This window comes from Callospermophilus lateralis, chromosome 3 (genome assembly GCF_048772815.1).
Source record: "Callospermophilus lateralis isolate mCalLat2 chromosome 3, mCalLat2.hap1, whole genome shotgun sequence".
NCBI lineage: Eukaryota > Metazoa > Chordata > Mammalia > Rodentia > Sciuridae > Callospermophilus > Callospermophilus lateralis.
Window position 1 is genome coordinate 60,819,095 of NC_135307.1, and position 17,513 is coordinate 60,836,607.

At 37.7% G+C, this 17,513-nt stretch overlaps 1 protein-coding gene across 2 annotated transcripts in view; it reads left to right on the forward strand.

Moving 5' to 3' along the window:
* The first annotated feature begins 689 nt into the window (after positions 1–689).
* Frmd6 (FERM domain containing 6) overlaps positions 690–17,513 on the forward strand; it is an 86,438-nt gene continuing 69,614 nt past the window's right edge. For both annotated transcript variants that reach the window (XM_076848302.2, XM_076848303.2), the window contains exon 1: positions 690–776. The gene's annotated coding sequence lies outside the window, so the exon portion shown is untranslated. The remainder of the gene's footprint in view (positions 777–17,513) is intronic.

The window sequence follows — 17,513 nt, forward strand, 5'->3', positions numbered from 1 at the left end:
CTGGCTTCCTTGGCAGCGCCCCCTCCATCCAGTATATAACCTGAGGGCATGGTATCCCGAGAGGTGGGTGGGCAGGTGGGTGCGGGACTGAAAGGTTGGAGGGAATCGAGGAGTCACGAAGCCTCCTCCGGTAGGGGCCGCCTCCCTTCCGAGTGGCCTCCCCTCCGTTTGTTCTGAATTAGTAAGAAGCAGCTCAGGCCAAACAGCCGCCCCCGCCAGCCGACTCTGCTTGGGAGGGAGCATCCCGAGGGAGCGGGGCTGAGCCGCGGAGAGGGCCATTTGGCCAGAAGGGGGAGTTCCGACAGTGTTCCCTCGCGCCTCGGTCTGCCTCGCACTAGGAAAAGCTTACATCGCCATGGGCCACACCACGGCGTCCACCTGAGGTTCGTTTCGCTCCTCAGGGCCTGTGAGGGGCGGTTCCCACGGCTTTCTCCCCTTCCAGGCCCGCGGTACCCCTCCGGAGTACGCTTGGTTGGGTCCGAGGCGGGGCGGGCAGGGCGCTCCACGTGCGGTGGCGAGCCCTGCGCTGGGACTCCGGCGGCTCCTCAGCCTCCGCCACCACCTCGGGCGGGCTAGGGACTGAGCCTCGGGGGCGGGACGGGGCGGAGCCATGGGGGGCGGGCCGGGAGGCGAGGTGGGGCGGGGCGGGGCGGGCGCGCAGCGCTCGTCTAGCAGCCCGAGCCTAGGGGCCGAAAGGAGCGGGCAGGCTCGGCGCCGGCAGGAAGAAACCGAGAGCTGAGGAGGGTCCGACGCCTGGCGCTCGGGACTTTTTAGAGGTAAGAGTAGGATCCCAGAGCCTGGGGCCTCCTAGTCCAACCCCTCGCCTGGGCACCGAGCCCCGGCCGCCGGCTGGTTCTGTGTCGGCCGGACCGTGGCCGCCGCGACTGGACGGGTTTCGGGAGGGTTTCTCGAAGTCACCAGTCCCGGCGAAGGCAGTGTCCCCCTCTCCGCGTCTTTCTTCTTTTTCTAGCTCCCTCGGGTCTAGGCGTCGGGCACCCGGCGAGCAGGTCGCCTCGGCGAGTCGGAGCTCGCCCACGCCGGGGCGGGAGGACGGGGCCCCGGGGCAGCAGAGCCTGGCAGCGGGGGAGGCGCGGAGCTCCCGGGCCGCCTCTGCGGAGGGCGGGAGGCCGGTCGCGACTGCGGGCTGCGTTCCTGGGCTCCGTGCGCCGTGCCTCGTCCCCCGGATCACTGGGCTCCGGAGGTTGCAGGGCTCGGTGGTGTCTCCGACGCTCTCTTCTAGGGCTCTTGCCTGTCGCTCTCCGTCACTGTGAAGGGGACCAGCATCTGAGCCCGCATTCCTGGGGGCTGTGCGGTGCCGCCTGTTGTGTGCGCCTGGAGGCCGGGCAGCCCGGCTTCGGGAAAGGACCGGAGCGCAGCGTCTGCTCCGTTGACCCTGAAAGTGCCTAGTTGGGAAACCCAACTCCGGTATGGAGCTCGTGGGCGCCTGAAGGGGATCTCGGGGATATACGAGTTGGGGGCGCGGCCTGCAGAATTTGGGTTTCTGGAGGAGTTTGCGGCCGTAGGCCGGGCGTCAGGCAAAGAAGACCACCAGTTTACCCTCCGGGCTGGCCGGTCAGGCACTGTCAGGTACGGACACCTGGGGCCACCCGTGGGAGGTCCACAAGGATTAAAACAATTAAAACAACACCTCGAGTCCCAGGATGGCATAGCCTAATAGTGGGGCATTTTCTAAGCTATGAATAGGTGGAAAACTGTCAAAACTAGTATATTTTAAAGTTGAAATGAAAGCTTGCAAAATTTTGGGGCCGTACAGTTGTGTAGCTAGTGCCTAAAGAAATATTAGGCCATGGACTCCCTTTTTCGTTTTTGTTTTTATTTTAGCAAAGAATCTGTTTTGCCAGTATTTTCCTCAGGAGCTGTGCGTTACCCACAGCAGGGAAGAGAAACTTAAAAATTCTCAGGTTGCTTTTGACTTAAAGTCTGTGCTCTCGCACTTCTAAATGTAGGGGAAAAAGTATTTCTTGCTGTATTTTCCATGCATGATTCCTTCTCTTCTTCTCAAGGACCCGGTGATATTTGTTAATTGGTTTTATAAGCATCTATTTAAATGTAGTTTTTGTACGAAATACTCCCATTTGCCACAGGGTGTAGTTTGGGGATTAGAAAATGCTGTTGGAGAAAGCTGCTAGTGGCTTCATTTTCCAAGAATGTAAGTCATTTCCTTTCTGTGATTTCAGGGAGTTGATATTTCACAGCATCAGAACTTTGTGGGGAAAATTTTCCGTAATACATCTGTCATTAAAAAGGCTTTTGGGTTTCCTTCCTAAGAGCAGTGCATAAATTTAAGCCAAGCAATGTTAAAATATAAGAAGTTTTTCAGCATCTAGAGCATTATAAGACTACTGTAGAAATAAATTTTAACAACCGAGACCTACAAATGGTCTGCAGGATGTAAAGTGGGGGAGGGGAGAAGACCAGAAAAAGGCAGGAAAACAGATGCCTTTGCTTTTGTCCTCTGTAGTATAAAACTTGTAGCACCTAATCATTTTCCTTGGGTGTAGTTTTGGGAAATAAAAGGTTTATGTTAAAAAAGAAAATACTTCACAATATGAGACAACTGACATTTGAATGCCTTTTCAGTATGTTTGTAAACATATTGGATTCATATTTCATATTAAAGTGGACCTTTGGTAGGATTATTATATATAAAGAGTCCCTGAGGGGATATCTCATATCAGGTTATCTGCAGGATATCTTCTTCAGAAAGCAGACTGGCTGTAATATGAACTTACCCCACACCCCCCATATCCCCCTTTGAATTGCTTGTAAGAATCCCTGAGATCTGACATTGATGGGCCACAGTAATCAGCAGTTCTTGCAGTGCTCAAAACATTTTGGGGGACAGGAAGTCTTTCTCTATATCCAGTCCCTCCTTTTGGTGGGTATCAGGGGTAAGTACACAATTTGAACTTGCAGATTTAAGATGCCCCTGGTTCTACAGAAAAAAGCCTGAAAACGACATGGGCTAGGATACAGACACTGCTTTTAAAAACAAATGCCACTGTGCCAGGTAACAGTTTTTAGCTACAAGTTCCTTAAAAACTATCATTAGACTGGGCTAGCTGAATTAGGGGTGTTATAGAGCTTTTTCTAGATTCTGGATCCTGTTTCCACCTTTAACTATGTTTGGATTTCAGAACTTATGACATAATAGACTGTGTACCCTTTTGTGGCAGATACTTGGAATGAGAGTTTCAAACAGAATTGTTTTTGACTGAGCTGTCAGTTTTAGAGTTTAGTGCAAATGAATCCTGTCTCACAACTAACTTTTTTTGATAAAGGAATTCTTTGTAGTTTTCAACTTGGATATTGCACATTTTGATTTCTAAAGATGTGTTTTTTTTAATAAAACCTGCAAACAATTATTTTATTACATGAAAGTCAGTACCAAGAAAAGATTAATTCAATCCAGATGTAAAAATGTATGTGAATTTTAAATTTGGATGATCTCAACAAGTTTTCTTTTTGTTGATGAGGCTGCCTGGATCCCAGATGGCATTCACAAATTATCCCTTAGGTTGTATTCTGAATTGAGTGCAAATTTCATGGGCATTCTCTAAAAATAATTTTATCATGGTTTTAAGTCTTTAAAAGGTAGAAAGTGGAGATGCATTTTTTTTATTATTCATTAATACGTACTTCATAATGCTCTGTTTGGTACATGAAGCCTGTTTCTCAAGTGGGAAAATAAGTTATTTAGTATTTTGTATCCTTATGTGCAAAGTATAGTGACTTTCTTTTTTATTTGTGCAATTTCAACTTTTTCCTTTTACAGGAAAAAAAAAAGTTTTAGTCTTCAATGGAATTCTGCTGCAGTATAGTTTGTGATTTCAGGTGAAGCAATTAGTTCTTGTATGAAGAGCCTAATTCTCTGTGGCCTTCTTACCCCTGACAACAAACAACAAACACAACTTATAAGAAAACTTCAGTGTATTTTTTAATCTGTATCCCTAACACTGGAATTTTAAATGGTATTTGTGGCATACTTACAATTATATATTTTTAGGACGTCTTTGAATGATTTATATATATATATATATATATATATATATATATATATATATATATATATATATATATTACACATTTTGAGAGTTTGCTACATTGTGATTGTGTGTAAAACAGAAGGAGGAATAGGAAAAATTTAAGGAAGGAATTTATGATAGTGAAATTTTAGTTAAAATATACCCTTCCTAAACCTAAGCAAGGAAAATGCTATTATTGGCCTCTGTGGTTAAACTTCAATGTAGGGGGTAGTCTTTTTGAATTGTACCTTATCCTGGGGTAGAGACTTTGGTGGGGGGCTATAAAAATAAGTAAAAACAAGCTAACGAGATAATTTGAGAGAAAGGAGAAAGTAGAATACTGGGCATTGAGTTGCAAGGAAAATTTAAACTTAGAAGGATAAGTATTTAAAACAAGGCTGAGGTAGGAAGAACTTTTAATTTAGATGTGGGAATTAAAGATTGAGATCTTTTTTAGTTGAGGAAAAAGGACTAAATGATTGGAATTGAGCTGCCTATAAGCATGGAATAGGTCTTCTGGTTGATATTTGCCTTGGAAACCTTGTCTCCCTTAGTGTTGTGTTGAATCACTAGTTTGATGTTAAATAATGTGCAGAGTCTGGGTGCTTATTACTGTCCCCTACCTCCACCAAAAGCCAGTTCCTGTTTCAAAGATTGGGAACATATTTTGTCTAAGAGCTAATGATGAAACAAATACAAATATTTAATTAGTCCCCCAGCATTTGGGGAAGCTACCAATGCCTCCCTCCTATGCTGTGGGACCAAAAGGACTCTATAGCAGTAATAGCTGAAGTTATTATAAAGTTTTGAGTAAAAAAATTAGCAATCTGTATTTCTCATTATCTTATGTAATTTAGTGTATAATTACTTCTGATGCAAGTTTGTATACTATCACTTTTTATATGAATCATATTGCGCAATCATGCAGTATACCATATTGATCAAAGAGGGATTACAGAATACTGAGAATGGCAAAGAATTCATTGATCTGACAATTGGTCATATTACCTCATCAAGATAAAAATCTTATAAAAAAAATTCCCAGATGAACCCACTGTAGTCCTAAGGAGAAGGCAGTGCTTTTCTGAACGTTCTTTTGAGTTGTATAGCATTTTCTTGAATGTCTTTCCCCACCTGTGTCCTTATCAGTAGAGTTCAATCTCTACAGCAGGACACTTGGTAGAGATTGGGTCATTACTGAGGTCCTTGCATTAATGTGGTGATAGTTTGGATGATTTTTAGACCCTTAGTATTCCAGGTATTTTCAGATGTTTTTTTTTTTATTTTATATAAAGCAACACCTTATATTAATTGATAGTCATTGTTTTATGTGAGAGAAGGATTCATTGTAAGAATGAATTCTGGAAGAAGATTTTAGGAAATGCATTGAAGATGCACACTGAGCTTTCTAGGTGGTTCTCTTTCTGCTCACATTAAATGATACACTTGTGGTATATCATTTCAGTAGATGTTGTCGCCGTCATCATTGTCTCCTTCTCCTCCTCCTCCTCCTCCTCCTCCTCCTCCTTCGGGGGTGGGTACTCCTTGTTTTATTTCTTCAAATTTGTTCTTGAATTATTACATATAGCCAGAAAAATACACAAATCAGAATCATACAGCCCAAAGTGATCACATTTGGGTAGCTAGCATCCAAGTCAAGGAACAAAAAACCTCACTGTATGGTCATAGTCCTTGTCCCAAGGTTAACTACTATTCTGACTGCTAATGTCATAGGTTAATCTGTTCTTGGACTGAATTTAAATTCAATCAAACATAAGATGTTGTTTTTGGTATCTTCTTTAGCTCAATATAATGCCATGTAATATGTCCAAATTGATAAAAATAGCAACAATTCTTTTTTTTATTTCTGTGGATGAATATACCCAATTTATTTATCCATTCAGCTGATGAACATTTGGGTAATTTGGGGCTAATATTGTTGGGTAACCTTTTGATGGCTCTTAAAGTTAACACTTTAGGTTGGAAGGAGAGCACAGTCTTAAGATTAACAAAGTAACTTCCAAAATTTTTTTCAGAATAGTCCGTTCTTTAAAAAAAGAAAAAAGCTGCGAAGAAGATTTATTTTTTGCATTCCTCCTGTGTTTATGCTTCTCCCCTCTACAAAGTTCTTTGCTTACTCTACACCACCCCCTCCCAATGAAGTTATCTTTTCTTAAATACTCATGGAAACATTCAGTCTTTACCCAAAATAGCAGTGAAATTCTGATTTTAAAGTCTGTGGTAGTCCCCAGAAAGCACTTAATATAAAACATAGGATTATGATTTCACTGAGAGATCTAATAGAGAAAACAAAGTGCTTGCAAAGGATGACTATTTGTACAGATATTTTATTTCGTGTTTACCTAAAGAATAAAGGAGATTTCATTATTCAAGAAAGGGGTCAGCCTTTTAACTTAGGATTGTTAAAAGGTGAAAAAAGTATAAAATTATAGATGTTTTATAAGTTTGTTGTAAATATATCCTGCTTGGATGAGATATTGCTTACAACAGCAGAATTTAGCATGTATAATGTTAGATTTTTTTCTTTTTTTTTTAAAAGAGAATTTTTTAATATTTATTTTTCAGTTTTTGGTGGACACAACATCTTTATTTTATTTTTATGTGGTGCTAAGGATCAAACCCAGCGCCCCACGCATGCCAGGTGAGCGTGTTACTGCTTGAGCCACATCCCCAGCCCAGATTTTTTTCTTTTAAACCTGTTGATCATAGATCCACTTGGATAGGTTGCTCAGTGAATTATAAAGGTATAATACATCTTGAACATAGAAGAGAGGCAAAAAAGTATTGAGATCAGTCTTCTGGGGTCCAAATCCAGTTCTTTTATTCTCCATTATTATATAACTTTGGGAAAGTTACTTCAACTCTCTGAACCTCTTTCTTAATCTGTAAAACCATGGGTAATAATAGTAACTACGCTACAGAGTTGTTTCGATTATTAAATGAAATGGTACACATAAAACAACTGGCCTGGTCTTTGCCACATAGTAAAAAGTCAATAAATATTGGCTATTATTACATAAGACAAAAAGAAATCATATATAGAAAGATTTGTGTATTTTTAGAAGTCTCTGAGCCTTTGTTTATCGGAAATTCATGGGGGTGTGTGTGTGTGTGTGTGTGTGTGTGTTTGTATTTATTTATTCATGACATTAAGCAGGGGAAAAAAACCTAGTATTTCTCAGTTACATATGTTGGAAATCATTATATTGCTGTATAAGGAACAGCTGGCCTGTCCCTCATCACTAATTGATCGAGTTATTTTTTTCCTAATTCCCAGCCATCTTGGTCCCCCTGGCTTCTGCCTGCTAGATAATTGTCTTTTTTTGCAGATGCCAACAAGCAAATCCACAGATTTAAATTCTCTTTGTGGTGATTAATGTTGTGTAAAGTACTTTTAAACTTAAAGAGTACTGGTGACCCAGGTCTTCTGCTCATGTACTCTGTACAGTTTCATGTGAGTCCTTTTAAAGAAAGCAGCTATGGGTGTGGGGCAGTTGTTTATTCCTCCCACTTCCCTGCCAATATTGACAGTTTATATAATGTGAGTCAAATCCTTTATGATTTTTGTTATGAGGCTCAGAGTTTAAGATTTTAAACCATTCATTCAAAGAAAATTAATAGTCGAAAGTTTCAAAGGGAGCATTTAAGAAAAAGGAACTTAAGCATGTTAGAAAGACACACTTACATCTAAATAGCATAATTACAAGCTCAGCCAAATAGACATAGGATCCTCTAGATGAATCATGCTTTATCATTCTACTCTGTTCATTAAAGGGGGGACTGTCCCCATATAACCCTTTTCCACATCTGCATTGTTTGTGTAAAATCTTGAACTTAGTACTAACTTAACACTTTAAAAAGGTTCACTAAGTCCATAAAACATAAGTTTTGTCTTTTTCAGTATTCAGGACTATAATGAATACTTTCAGCAATGCCTGCCAAAGTATTTTATGTCTGGAGTTAGGGAACAAAATGTATGGAAAGGTATTAGACATTTCCAGGTAAGTGTTAAATTGACTCCTGGATTTTAGGTAGCAAAGTCAATGATGGCCAAGCATAAGATGTCCCCAGCTTCCTTAGGGTTCTGGGTTTATTTAGGGTCATGAAGTCTGACTGAGATCTATCTTCAGGGACTTTTCTAGGAGCAACAAGAAAATCAAGAAATTGAAATTATTAAATGTTTAAATTACTTTGTTTATTTAGTCAACATAACATATGCTCAGGATATGCCAGACTATGTTCTAGGTCCCAGAGACAGGGCAGTGAGTGAAAAAAAGAAAAAAAAAAAAAAACTGTGCCTCTGTGGATCTTATATTCTGAGACAAATAACAAACATAACAAAGTAAATTTTATTGTGTTTTAGAAGGTAATGCCTATGTGTGGGGTGGAGTAGGCTAAGGGGCATTAACTGGCCTGGGGTAGAGGAGGTCTTTGCAATTTGGATTCCAGATGCTCCTTTACTTAAGATGGGATTTTTGTCCCAATAATTTTGAGAATATTGTGAGTTGAAAATGCATTCGATACACTTAGTCTACTGAATATCATAGGTTAGCAACATAGTAGACTAATGATTATCAATTGTTTGCCCCAGTGATCAAGTGCTGGCTGGAAGCTGTGATTCATTGCCAGTACTCAGCATCATGAGAGAATATCATACTGCCCATTCACTATACTGAGAAATATTAAATTTCAAAATTCACAGCACAGTTTCTATTGAGTACATATCAATTTCATACCGTGGTAAAGTTGAAAAATCATAATAGAACCATCCTAAGTCAGGGATTTTCTGTAATGTGGTCAAGGTAGTCCTCACTGAGAAGATAACTTGAATGAGGACAGGAGCCACCCAGAGATCCCTGAGTGAAGAGCGTTCAGCAGAGGGACTAGTGAAGGCCTTGGGAGGACTGTGCCTGGTGTGAGAAGGCCACAGCTGGGGTTCACAGAGAGCCAGGAGAATAAGAGTAGATGACATCAGAGAACTTTGGAGACTTCATGGGGTAGGGCCTGCCTGGATCATTTTAAGGACTTTGTCTTTTACTTTGATTAAAATGGGGAGCCATTGGAGGCTTTTAAGCAGAGGAGTGAAATGATATGATTTGCATTTCATAGAATCACTGGCTGCTATGTTGAGAATAGAAAAATGGAAGGGTGGTCAAGGGTAGAAACAGGGATACGAATTAGTATCTATTACCAAAATCCATTTGAAAGATACCAATAGTAGAGGAGGAGATGTTGAGAGATGGCTAAAAAGAAGAGCCAGCAGAATTTCGTGACCAGTTGTTTGAGGAGTGTGAGAGAGATCATGAGAGAGATCAGACAGACTATAAAGATAACATAAAAGCATTTTGCGTAATTTTGGAGTTGCTAGTAACTGGGATGGAGAAGATAACCAAGACCTGTTTTGAATATCTTGTGTTTGACTTCCAAGTAGAGAAGTTGGAGAGGTTGTTGGCTATAGAATCTGGAGTTTACTGGAGAGGCCCAGTTTGGAGATACAAGTTTGGAAGTTGCCAACAGAATTTGGTTGGGGTAATTTGAGGAATATATGTAGACAGAGAAGGAGGCCCATAGACCAAGCCTTGGAGCAAATCAAGTATCTGCAGTTTGTAGAAAAGAGAAGAAATACCACAAATAATATAAGAAATTATTTTAAACCTAAGGAATTATGCACATATTTCAACATAGTGGATCCAGTTAAATGTCTCTATTCCTTGAGTAACAGTGTTTAATTATTGGAATATATTGATAATTCCATTGACCTACACCATAGAACAGATAGACTAAGAGATATTTTTCTATCATAATGATGTACTGGGTTAAAACTAGATGCTTTGTCTAGATGTTGAGTTTAGAAGAAGAAATGAGAGAGATAGGAAGGAAATTAGAAGAATGACCCCAAAGACAAGAAAAGAAAATGTCCAGGAGAAGAGAGTGAATCAGTGGTATCACATGGTGCTAAGAGGTTCAGTACTGGATGAGGATTGTGAGTTGCTTTTGGATTTAGCAACCTGGAGGTAATTCCAGTTGTTGATGGAGGGATAAGGACAGAGACCCATTTGGAGTGGGCTCAAAAGAAATGGAAAAACTTTTAAAAGATTAACAATTATTTGCAATTTGGTTTCTTATCAATATTTAACACTGGATGTGAGTATTTTTCATGTCTGATAGGATATGGGGTAGGACTCCAGAAATGGGAATGTTGGAGGCAATAAGGGCTTTCATCAGACTGTGATAGGGATGGGGAGCCTCTGAGTTTCCCCCTAGTTGTTATTGATAAGACTCTAGTATGAAAATTATAGTCTCTTGATTTTGAACAATTCCCATGCAGTTTAAAAATTCTTTATAGAAAGTCTTTGGACTGTTTCCTGGGCTTGGAATGTAGCTCAGTGGTAGACTGACTGTGTTGCCTAGTATGTGTGAGGCTCTGGAGTTCCATCTCCAGCATCCTCTGAAGTACACACACACACACACACACACACACACACACACACACACAAAGAAAAAGAAAGAAGTATATACTGAATGCACTCACACTTTGTGTTAACACATTTTTAAATAAAGATGACTTATTTAATTTAACCTATCAATTATTTTCTATGAAAAGTGAGCCGTGCTTTGAATTGGTTTCTTTGTCAGCTTTGCTGATAGGTTTGAGGTGTCCAAGTCACATAGCATAGTGCCCCACCAGCCTGGAAGCCTCAGAGGAGATGGTTCAGGTTAGGGATCCCCAAGAGCCAGAGCAAATTAAGTAATAGAAAAGTTGCTTTTTTCTTATTTCTTTTCTACTTCACTGATGAAATTCATCAAGGATATTATTCCAGAGTATGTGATTAAGCAGTCTTCATAGTTCTGTATTTTATGTCATAATTATGTACCAAGAATTTTCCAGGAATTACCTTTGAATTATAATGCTAACTGTCTATAATACTATCAAAACAAATCAACAAGTCTCTGATACTAATTATCTTTGCTTTCTCTAAGCTTATTAAAACACTCACACTTAGGCTTTTAATGCATAACTATTGTTTTTGGAGAGTTAAAGGCTTACAGTGATTGGTAGAAGTAGCAGTTTGTTATATGTATTTTGAGTGTTGTTTGGTAATAAAAGGAAGTATAGTATTCGCCTTTGGAAAGTTGCTAATTACAGAAAATCTTAAAAAGGGCAAGAACTTCTCATTTGCAGTAGATTATGGCACATATGTTAAGATGTAGAGCTCCACTGATTATATATGTGTTTCTAGTGAATTGTGTCATAGACACACAATGTCAGCATTCTCTTAGGTACTGCTTTGTCAACACTATTTTATTAGTATCATTTTGAATGTTTTTTCAGCTGAAACTTGTAAGTCACTCTACAGTTAAATGAATGTAATTGGCTTGTAAGAGAAATAATCAAGGCTAATGTGAAATTATTTGGCAGTGTGCAGAGTGTTTTACATGTTACATAGTACAGTGTTCAGAGGTTTAAAGCTAAGAAAAAATTGAAATTAATGTTAACTCTTTAAGTCAGTGACCACAGGATAAAACTCAGATCTCTCATCATGGAATTCATCTTGCCAAATAAGAATTGCAAGCCTGAGGTCCACAAGCAAGATTGGCTGTAAATATGTTTTAGCTCTTGGTGTGGTGTTAAAAACATTTATCTGCCAACATTTAAAAATCAAAAAATCTGACATTTTTAAACATTGAATTTTATACTTTCTTCTGAAATATTGGAAGGCCTGTCAGTGATCTCTTGAAGCAATATAACTTTCCACTTTGTACAGTATGGCCTCTGCAGTCCTCACAGTTCCCAGAAGAGATTTTCTTGCCCCCAACATCAAGACCAAGTGGCTTTGAACATTCCGTTGTTGCCTGCACCTGTGAGTTTGCTATGCTTGTTTTATAGTTACTTATTTTCCCATTATCATTTCATAGTCCCTCAATTCTAGTCAAAATGTTCTCCCTGTTATGTGAGATATACATACATGCTTAGTATATATCATATTTCCTCTTCTGGATTCTCCTAGTGAACCCCGGTTACATATTGCTGTATCACATCGTTGAAACCTAGTATGCAACACTTTAGTCATTTATATATGTATATATATTTTCCCCTAACTTTCCAGTTGTACTGTAAGTTTCTTGAAAGAACCATATAAATTCCTAGTGCCTAGCAAATTTATTTTATAGTTTACTGGATTAACTATTGTTTAGATTTAGCTTCCAAGGCATGGTAGTCTGTGATTGTAATGACATTGTAGAAGTACTAGAAAATGCCAAAATGTTGTTTAAAAATCTACTTCTTCAAATAGTGCTTTCTTAATTTACTCTGCCCATTCCTTTGTAGTAGCATGTACACGATCTATTTGAGTATTAATTCACTAAACACTTCATTAATTACCTATTCCTTGGTTCTGTTATATAGATGAGTGAAGTTTCCAGATAAATGGGCCTTTACTGCTTATCATTTTCTTTATTTAAAAAAATTCTTTTTAGATATACATGACATAGAGTGTATTTTGACATATATACATGGAGTATAACTTATTCTAATTAGGATCTCATTCTTGTGGTTGTACATGTTGTGGATTTTACTGGTGGTGTATTCATATATGAACTAGGAAAGTTATGTGTGATTTATTCTACTGTCTTTCCTATTCCCATCCCCCATTTCCCTCCATTCCCCTCTATCTAATCCCCTCTGTCTAATCTAACTTCTCTTCTTCCCTCTCTCCCCCTTATTATGTGTTAGCATTTACATATCAGATTCATTTTATTTTCAATATGCTTCTAATGACTAATAGTATTAAATGTCTTATTTTTTCATTCATTTGGCAGATAATGTGTCCAGTATGATATATCCTGAAACTTTTTTTTTAAGCTATAAAGGTAGATTTTAAATAATGGAATACTAATGATTTAATTTTGTTAAATATTACTGAGAAATAGGTAACTTTCTCATCTATTCCATGGCAGTTTATAAAATAATCAGAATATAAAAATATATAACTTTCAAAATGTAAGAAATTTCTATAGCAAAATAATAGAAGTGTGCTTTTTTAATAGGATACGAGTATTCAGGGAAAAGAAAAAATTGCCATTAGCCATAATCATTGCATTAATAATAAAAAATGATAATTTATAGCTTTAGAACTTATTTTATGATATATAAGTTGAATTCTGTTTTAAAAAGTAAATAAAAGACAAAGGGAAACTGATAGAAATTTAAACTTAGCTAACTTGGAAAACAACTTTCGTTTTATGAAACTATAATAATTCCAAAAATATTTTCAGTAAGTATTTTTATCATAACTTTCAAAATAAATAATTAAAAAACAAATATATTTGCCTACAACTTGTTAGAAGATGGTCCCTTTGTTTAATATTTCTAAGCTAATGATGGAAACACATTAATTGTTGGTCAGTCTAATATTAAAGTCATATGGTATCATAAAAAAAACTTAGTAGTTCAGTGGAGACATGCATGAACCAAAAAATAGAGTGGGTTTTTATGTGGCTGCATGTATTTTATCACAACATCAGAAACGCTTTACATACTTTTTCCAAAGAAAATCAAATTCTATACTTAACTAAACCCATCTAAATATAGTGGTGAAGTTAATTTTTCGCATAGCTCAGTGTCACACTGAAACAAAGGTCAGCTGCCATGGTGCCATTTCTGAAGTCTGTTGAGGAACTCATGTTACTTATAATTATAGAAAGAGATTCAGAAATAATTAACCTACATAAGGAAGTTTTATTTCAAATAGAAGCCAATGTGATATTAAAAATATTTAAGGAAATCATTAGAAAACAGTTTTTAAGAAATGTCAAGTGTCATCTATAACTTCACTTCTAATTAAGTATTTTTAAAATAAAATATTTTTAACCTAAAATATTTATTTTCTGGTCCTGCATTCATTTTAAATTTGTAAAAAAAAAAGTCATTGAGCTAATGATTTGTAACTGATAAATTATTTGCTCTTACAATTGTGTTAAGAAATTAAAAAGAAATTTTCATATATTTCCTTCACATAATAAAACCTAGCAGGAAAAACTAATGGAAATTATCTAATTTATCACACAAAAAATCTTTTAAAAACTGCTTTATGTATTTTTGATCTAGGCCAGTATTTCTGACTAGAAAGTTTTCAGGAAATTTATAATCAGCATATTATAGACAAAGATATAAATGCATTTTAATCTATAGTCTATTTTCTGTCAAGGAAACTTGAAATATATTTTAAATTGCCTAGGAAATTGAAAAGGCTGTGAAATTTTGTTTGAGGTCTTGGGTGGGCTGGGTAGTGGTCAAATTGCATTTCTAAGTGCTTGAGTCCTTACCAGACAAGCTGTCATGGTGACTCCAATAGGTGTATGTTTTTCTGGTGGAATGACACTGTGTTATCAAGGTAGTCATGTCTGCACAAGTAGACAGTGAGCTGCTTGAGGACAAAAGGAAGCTATGTTTATGCCTCTCTTGAGCACCTTGCACACTGCTAGCCCTTGACATAAGCCCACTACATTATAACTTTATTCTTTCTGATCCATGTAAGGGAGAAAATTGCCATCTGGATTTAAACTAGCAAATCAAGTGTGACCTGATGACCCATGGGGAAAAAAAGAAAAAACTAAAAGAATATGTTTATCAAAATCCATGTGCCTCTTTTTCAAGTCTGGCATATGAGCAAAATATAACCCTCTTCATATTGCCAGTATGTTGGCATTGAAAAATATACATTTTATTACTGAAATTTTCAAAATAGGCAAAATACATATTAAGTAGTCAAAAGACCCCAAGTAAAGTTTTCCTTTTTCAATTGCCAGTGTAATGCAGCAATAGAAATTATCTCTGATTTCTCAATACAAGAAGGCAAGGAATCTTTTGAAATGCCTTAGTTTAGGGTTTATTCTCAGTCTTCTCTTATATATTTTCTTATATATTCTCTTATATGTTTTCTGTGAGCCTAATGAAAATATAGTATTAACCCATTTTCCCTGCTTTCCTGGGGTTGACCAAGGCATAAGATTAATCCATTGGAAATTCTCATTTAAACATGACTGCAGTTTTCCCTCCTGTTGTCCGCTCTTGGGGTGATTCAGTTGTCCACAATGAGATGGTCTTAATTTGGCCTGGATCTTGCTCATTTGAGTTGGTGTTCTTGGCCCTGTAGCCTAGGATTTAGGTGATAATGGATGTCATATTTTCTTATATAAGAGTGTTGTATTGCCTACCTTTCAGATTGGGGAGGGGGTGAGACAAGTTTGGATTGTTTCCAAATAAAAATTTTATGCTGCTGTGCCAGCCACCTTCTGTGCTGTTGCCTTGACCCTCTTGGAGATCTATGAATTTCAGCTTCCTCTGACTTCTATTCTTCAACTCTCCTCTCTTTTCTGTTTCTGCTATATCTAACCACCTATGTTATCTATTATTACAAGAAACAAAACCTCTGCATATGATATGTCCTATATTGGGATTAAAGGGCTAGTGGAGAGGAAAGTAACTAAAATCATATTTAGAGATTTTATCTCCTAAAAGTTTATAGGTATTACAGTTAATTTTACTCCTGTGTGCGTATTTGTACATTTTTCCTCTTGAAAATATTCATAAAATTACCATGTAGGTGGCCTTGTGAATTTAAGCCTTCAGAAACTTAGGGAGAAGTTTGAGCTATACAAAAACTAAACAAAAAGTTAAACAACAAAAAACCAAATAACCCAATCAACAAATGGGCCAAGGACTTGAACAGACACTTCTCAGAAGAGGATATACAATCAATCAACAAATACATGAAAAAATGCTCACCATCTCTAACAATCAGAAAAATGCAAATTAAAACTACTCTAAGATACCATCTCACTGCAATAAGAATGGCAGCCATTATGAAGTCAAACAACAATAAGTGCTGGCGAGGATGGGGGGAAAAGGTACACTCATACATTGCTGGTGGGACTGCAAATTGGCACAGCCAATTTGGAAAGCAGTATGAAGATTCCTTGGAAAGCTGGGAACGGAACCACCATTTGACCCAGCTATTCCCCTTCTCGGACTATACCCAAAAGACCTAAAAAGAGCATACTACAGGGACACAGTCACATCAATGTTTATAACAGCACAATTCACAATAGCTAGAATGTGGAACCAACCTAGATGCCCTTCAATAGATGAATGGATTAAAAAAATGTAGCATTTATACACAATGGAATATTACTCAGCACTAAAAAATAACAAGATCATGGCATTTACAGGGAAATGGATGGCATTAGAGCAGATTATGCTAAGTGAAGCTAGCCAATCCCTAAAAAACAAATGCTGAATGTCTTCTCTGATATAAGGGGGGTTACTCAAAATGGGATAGGGAGGAAGAGCATGAGAAGAAGACTACCACTAAATAGGGAAGAGAGGTTTGAGGGAAAAAGAGGGAGAAGGGGAAGATAGAAGGAGACCCTCATCGTTATACAGAATACATGTATGATGTTGTGATGAGAAAAAGAAAAACAAAGTGTGTCACATTAGATTGGATAGAGAGAAATGATGGGAGGGAAGGCGAAAAGTAGGGGGGATAGGAAGGGCAGCAGAATAGAATAGACATTATGGTTGCTGTATGTATATAGGTGACTTTATGGCCAGTGTGATTCTGCAATCTGTACAGTTAGAAAAATGAGAAATTATACCCCAATGATTCAAATGTATGAATTGCCAAGATCATTGTAATGTCATGTGTAGCTAATAAAAAAATAAAATAAAAAAATACTAAACAATGTGTTTAAGAAAAATCCACATGTTTATCTTATAAGTCTGACTTAAGCAAAATACAACTCTTTAAGAGTACTTAGATTTAACATTGGCATTGAAAAAATATAAATTTTGTTGTTTAAATATTTGAAAGGCTATAGAGATTGCATTTGAAGATTACTAATAGCATGTAATTGTAAAACAAACCATTTCCTCGGAAAAACAAACCGGCGTGTCATTGATTAGGTCACATGGAAAACAATTTTAACTACATATATATTTTTAAATGTTTGATTATAAGAATCATTCCAAATGGTGTACTTTAAATTCTCTGCTAAAAGGTAAAATAGTATATCTGTACTTTAGTTAATAAAGTTTTTCTGCCTGATTATGGTGAGAAATACAGCCACACAGAATGATTAAGAATTCTAAGCTAGGCGCAGTAGCACATGCCTGAAAGCCCAGTGGCTCGGGAGGCTGAGGCAGGAGAATCAAAACCAGAGTTCAAAACTAGTCTTAGCAACTCAGCAAGGCACTTGGCAACTCAGCAAGACTCTGACTCTAAATAAAATATAAAAAAGGACTGGGGATGTGGCTCAGTGGTTAAGTGTCCTTGGATTCAATCCCTGGTACCCCCCACCCACAAAAGAATTCTGTTAGAATTTTGTATTACAATAAACTGTAGTTCAGAAGTTGAATTATATCCAGTATTTGAGAAGATGTATTTG